We start from the raw sequence: 6066 nt of genomic DNA on the forward strand, positions 1-6066 counted from the left end.
CCTGTCTTTGGAAAATTCACTTCTTGTAGGTAGTACACATTTTCTTTTGGGCTTGCAAAATCCAAATGGTCTCCTTATTTCCATAGCTTCTAACTTATGCTTTGGAACTGACACCATGCTATAGAATGGCTATAGCTAGTGTAAACACTAGATCTACCAAAGAGAGAATTTGAAAAAAGTGATGTGAGCGTATTCTGAAGATGCTGTTTGCTCAATTAGCTAGCAACCATCTGGCATAGGGACTCCTGCATTTGGGAACGGAGCATTCATTCCCATGGCTCTACCACAGCCTCCTGACACTGAAGGATTGCAGTTGTGCAAGCGCTTGCTCCATTATTATGTGTTTAGTTTAAATCAGTTTATTAAAAACAAGTTAGGGGCATTAACTTATGCACTGATGTGCAGCTGTGTCAGTTGACATCTGGCACTTCTGTCCTCCCTATTTCATATATTGTCCAGCAGCAGTCCACTTCTCTTTGCATAGTGTTCAAAGTTTCACAGAAACCTTGTCCATATCCTTGTCAACTGACATTTACTTAATATGGTATATATTGGGTTCTATACCTCTGTCCTTAGTCATAGTTTGAAAAGTCATTCGTCTGTGCATTGCTTTCCTCATTGCACTTTTGTCTTCCGGCCCTTTGGCATGCAAGTAAGTTGTACCAACTCAAACTCCTGTTAAATTTAGTTAGGGTTCCTAGCACTCAAATTCTGTGCCAATTTCAGATACATACTTTAGGATTGGAGGAGCTGGAAGATGTGTATGTTCCTCCATTTTTTTCCATCTGGACTCCTGAATGGGCCCACTACCTTTATTACAGCACTTTAATCCTTAAGAAAAATAAAGTATGTTGCAGACATAGGCATCACTATTGTTTTGTGTAGGTTGGGCCTCAAACTGAAGAATGGCATTCTTAAGGACTTACATGAATAGAAACTACTGTCACTACTCATTTTTGCCAAGCCTAAGGCTTAACATATGAAAGAGGCCATGTGGAGTCTTTTAACTATCACAGTAGTCAGCGCCTCACTTTCACATCTGATCTGGGCACCAGCAATATGAAATGTTTGGTTTGTTGCTTTGGTGGGAAGGATTCTAACTTCATAATATTTTCTATTATGATTCACAATGTAAGTGAGGTTCATAAACCATGCACTATCATTACACATTTTTAATAGCTGATAAATAGAATGGCTGTTGAATCAATGTTTTTCTTTATAATGCCAACACCGAATTGCTGACAGCTAACCCCTTGTACTATAGCCAATGGTGAATTTGGTTCTGAAGTGCTGGGGGCTTAAATTCAGTTTTATGACTTGATTTGTATCAAATTGAAGCTTTTGAATCTTTAGTTGTAGTTAAAAACAAAGTGACCAGAAAAAATCTTGGAATGCTGCTGACTGGTAAGCAAGGGGCCACTTGTATAACCATGGAAGGGGTTCAAATAGCTCTTTCTCCCCACCCCTTAAGGGCCTGATGGGGTGGGGGGGGGAGGAGGGTTTGCAGCTTTCACTTACTGTGCTGCTTCTGTACAGATAGATTGTAGCAGATGGGAAGAACTGGCTGCTATCAAGAACACAGTAAGACTGTCATGTCAATGGCCCTGTGTGCTTTTCCCGCACAGGCTATGTCAGACCTGGCAAGTGGATGGGGTTGTGTGCCCTGGAACTGCATTGAAGAGCCAAGGTCAGGATGGAAATGGAAAGATGCAGTTTCAGGCGGTAATGCCCTCCCCCCCCCCAATCTCTGCTCTTGGCTTGACTGGAGAATGTAGTTGTGCCAATGGACCATCAAGGATTGTGGCCCACAGTTTGGGACTACGTGACTCATGAGGGGGTCAGCGGCTCCGAGTGAGAATCGTGTAGGGGGGAGGACTGCAGGGCATGGCTATAAGGGTTTAGCAATGATGTAGCTACCGTATCAGGCTTACAAACATTGTAGAGGTTGCACTACAAATTAGGTAATGTACGTGTCAGAGGTGTAGGGGCTCTCACTGTTGCCAACACACAAAATTTAAGCCATGTGCTCTAGAGCTCAACACCGCAGGCACACTATACAAATCAAGTGAGCTCACTGTTTCCAGAAGCCAGAGGCTGCAAAGGGTACAAAGTCCTTATCAAATCTCCTCCATCAAGCTTCAAGGGGCCTACATATACAAATACATCACTTCTCCCCCTTTTCCCTCAGTTGCCCTTGAGTCCATCAACTACTCTTCCTTCCCCTCCCCACACAGATCTATCAACTCTCCCTTCCTCCCTTATCCAATCCATCAACTCCCTCCAGGCCATCAGTTCTTCCTTCAGTGGTTCCCAAATTGTGGGCTGCAACACAGTTCCAGGTAGCCCACAGCACAACTGCATTCTCCAATCAAGCCAGGGGAGGAGATTGGGTGGAGGGGCATTTGGGGTATTGCCCCCCCAAACTTAATCTTTCCACTCCCCTCCTGACTCTTTAATGCAGCTCCAAGAGACACAGCCCTGTCCACTTTCCCTGCCTGATAGAGCCTGCACAGGGAAAGCAGGTGGGGCCATGCTTAAGGGCTGGAGTCAGCAGGGGGCTGAACACTGAAGATGAGATCAGGTTGAGCCTAACTAATGGCACCAGCTGGAAAAACTGTGCAAGGAGAAGCAGGCACCTCCATCCCATTAGAAAGACTCTTGGTCTGTAAGTTATTTTATGTTTTTATTTACAATATTCAATTCTTTTCTAACTAGTAGACATTCGGGTTGGATCTTTACTTACACAGCACAGAAATTCAGATTTTACACTAAAAATAAATCAAAAACACAATATACTGTTCAAACTTGGACAACTCTTTTGTTTTAAAATCAACAAATATCAATATGTTTTTAAACAATTTTGTTAATCTTGTTGTGTTGCTTATTGTTCAGTTTTATACACAATTATGTGGTCCCTGTTTGAACACCACATTTTGCTCTCAACATGCTGTTTTACTCAAAGTGTAGTTTTACTCAAATTGTTGGGTTTCAAAGACCTTGAAGCATTTCTTTGAGTGCATATTGCTAGAGATTTCTATCATTATAACTGTTTATGTCAAAATGCAAAGGAAACACATTTATTTACAGTGAAGTTAATGTATGTAATAATTAAAATTAAGAAGTGTGAATAGTGGGCCACAGTGTCCATTGCAGCTGCACAGGTGGGCCTCAGAGAAAAAAGTTTGGGAATCCCTTGATGTAGTCATCCTTGTCTAAGGTCTGACGAATCTTTTACCCCTTTGAGGCGGACTGGTAGGCCAGCTGGATGGCTCGGCCCTACTAGATTGCTCCAGGCTGGGATACTTCGGAGGACTCCGCGCTCCGTCTGCAGGCAGGGAAGGGAGCCTCCTGCCCCAAAGGGACCAATGGTTCTGTGATTCCCTCTGCCCCCATTGCAGCCCTGCCAGGGGCTGGGGTCCTCTCCTTGTCATTCCTTGGCTTCCAGTCAGCTCTGCTCCTTCCCTGGGTCAGGAGGCCTTGGCTCTGGGGACCTGAGCTGATTAGTTGTTTACTCAAGCTCTCCGGGCCTTGGCATGGGGCTGCTGCTGAGTCACAAACCGACTGGAAAGCTGTCCTGTGACTCTTGGGTTGGAGAGAAGGGCTGGGGCTGCTGCAAGAGGCAGTTGCCAGCTGGTGGGAGGATTTGGCTAGAGCTCTTTTGGGTAGGGGCTTCTGTAGAATATGCCTTTCCCCTGTCTCGTCGCCAATCTTCAGTACTCGGCTCCAGGGCAGGGAAGTGCCACTTCAGGAGCCTGTAAAGCCATTGTCAGATCCCTCTGAAGCCACGTAAGGTCCCCTGTCCTGGAGCTGAGAGCAATGTGGGAAGGGGGAGTTTTGGGACTGGGTAGTGGGCAGAGCTGGGCGGAGGGAGGCAGAAGAGAGCAAGCAGTTCCTTCATTGAGGGTGTGGCTTCTGCACATGCACCATGAGCTTCTAGACTGCAGTGTCTGTTGGTATAAAGGGAGAGTGGCTCCAACCACTCTTCATTTCCTTCTGATCCTTCCACTGAAAGCAGTGCTGTATAAACACATGGTCAGAGACAGTCCTTTTCCCCAATATTATTTCATTTTATTATTATTTATTAACTTACACTAGTACCCACTGAGGCCTCGATTCAAGAGACATGCTATAACATAACTGTGGTTTCTCCAACCACCTATTCAGCTGTCCCTTAGGAATACTGAATCTAAGTAGTCGATGCAAGATTTTATCTCCTGCAGACTGCTGCTCCCTGCTGTTGAGTGTCCATCTCGGGGCTGAAACAGTTCCAATTCTCATTTAGGTTTATAAAGCAACTATTCAAAGTATTTAACTAGTAGCTTCTATCACGTCCCCCTTTGTATCTTAGACTTGGCCTTACCATCCAAGCAGCAAGCTGAAACCAAGGCCTGGCCCAATCACGTCTGAACTGTGATCTACTGGTGCAAAATAGTTACAGGCTTCTACAACCTCCCTTCCGAAGCTGGAGGAAGAAAAAACAAGATCTCTGTCTCTAGAAATGGAGCACAGACCCATGTGGCCCTCCATTCTACTGGAGGAAGGAGCAGATGGTCAGTTTCTCCATGGAAGCTAGTGAAAAACTCTCACCAACATTTCTCTCTCTGGTTCAGAAGTCTACTGACGTCCTGCAATGAGTGAATGAGACCCCATAAGTGGTTGGGGGTGAGTGGATTTTGGAAAATTAAAGACTTGAGTGTAGGTCTAAGGTTGGTGGGTGGGGGGGGAGGAGGAGGAGAGTCTGTGAATAATTTAGGAAGGAGAAGCAAGGAGGATTGGGAAGGAGGAAGAGATGGAGGAAAGGAGAAGATGAGATAAACAGTGAGAGAAGGGAAAGAACACAGCTCTACTAAAGGGGCGGGGTGGTGCATAGGTCCGTATATGTTGGTATCCAAGTTAGAAAATGTTGATGTAGCACAAAGTATTTATGTCAATTTAATTTTATACTTGTGCCTTATTTGTAGGAAATTTCACCATAAAAAACCTTGTAAATTTATCATTGTACCAGCAATTAATAGACTTAGTAACATTACAATTTAAAATGCATAAGCTTTACAAAATATGGAAATCACTAGTGAAGGTAAATTATATAAATATTCTGTTACTTGTACAGATCACTATTAGACATACTAAGTTTATTCTATTCTGTTCTATGTAGGTTCTTATACCATGCTCATCATCACCATAGTATTTGGGGGTATGGCTACACTACAGCCACTACAGTGGCAGAGCTACGGCGCGGCAGCTGTGCTACTCTAGCACCATAGTGTACATCCTTCCTACATTGATGGATGGGGTTTTTCCATCAACGTAGTTAGTCCATCTCTCCTAGAGGCAGGAATTAGGATGATGGAAGAATTCTTCTGTCCATCTAGCTGTGTCTACATCTGGAGTTAGGTCACAGGCCAGAGCAACATAACTGATCTAATTTTTAAGTAGTCATCAAACATGAATTTCTCCCAATAGCACATTCAATGACCCCTTCCCAAGCAACATTAATTAAACCAAAACCAGAGGTACACTTATACCAGAATAAGAGTGTCTACATGAGGGATTATACTGATATAATTATATCAGTTTAAATTCACACCATAGGTTATTACAAAAAATTCCTATGCAAACAGTCCAATACACTTGCTTAAAGGAAGAGGCAATTGAGAAATCTATGATCTTGCTGTGCATTTTAATACTCTCCACCTGCCTTCTGCTTGGTGTCTGGGGTTGCAATGGGACTCCTTTAGGAAGTGTGCATGGTGTGTAATTAATCAATTTTGGGGCTCTTACCCTTCATCCCACTAGGACTGTGGAATCAGATTAGGTCCCCTCCCCCTCAAAAAAAGTTTCACCATATGACATTTAACCATAAAGTCTTTTCATTTTCAAATGCTTTCAAATTTTCCCTAGGAAATGTGTGTGCTTTTTCAATTTTGGGCTGTAGAATATCTACATCATTCAAGTGATCCAAATTCCGTTGTTCATTCCCAGAAACTCTATAGAAGAGATTTACTGGGGGTTACCAGTTCATGTGCAAACATGAGGTGTGCTGGGGTACATTTTGTACTTTCATTG

The sequence above is a fragment of the Emydura macquarii genome, unplaced genomic scaffold, assembly GCF_026122565.2.
Source record: "Emydura macquarii macquarii isolate MOO-44397 ecotype Brisbane River unplaced genomic scaffold, CSIRO-AGI_Emac_v2 contig_2890, whole genome shotgun sequence".
Lineage (NCBI taxonomy): Eukaryota > Metazoa > Chordata > Testudines > Chelidae > Emydura > Emydura macquarii.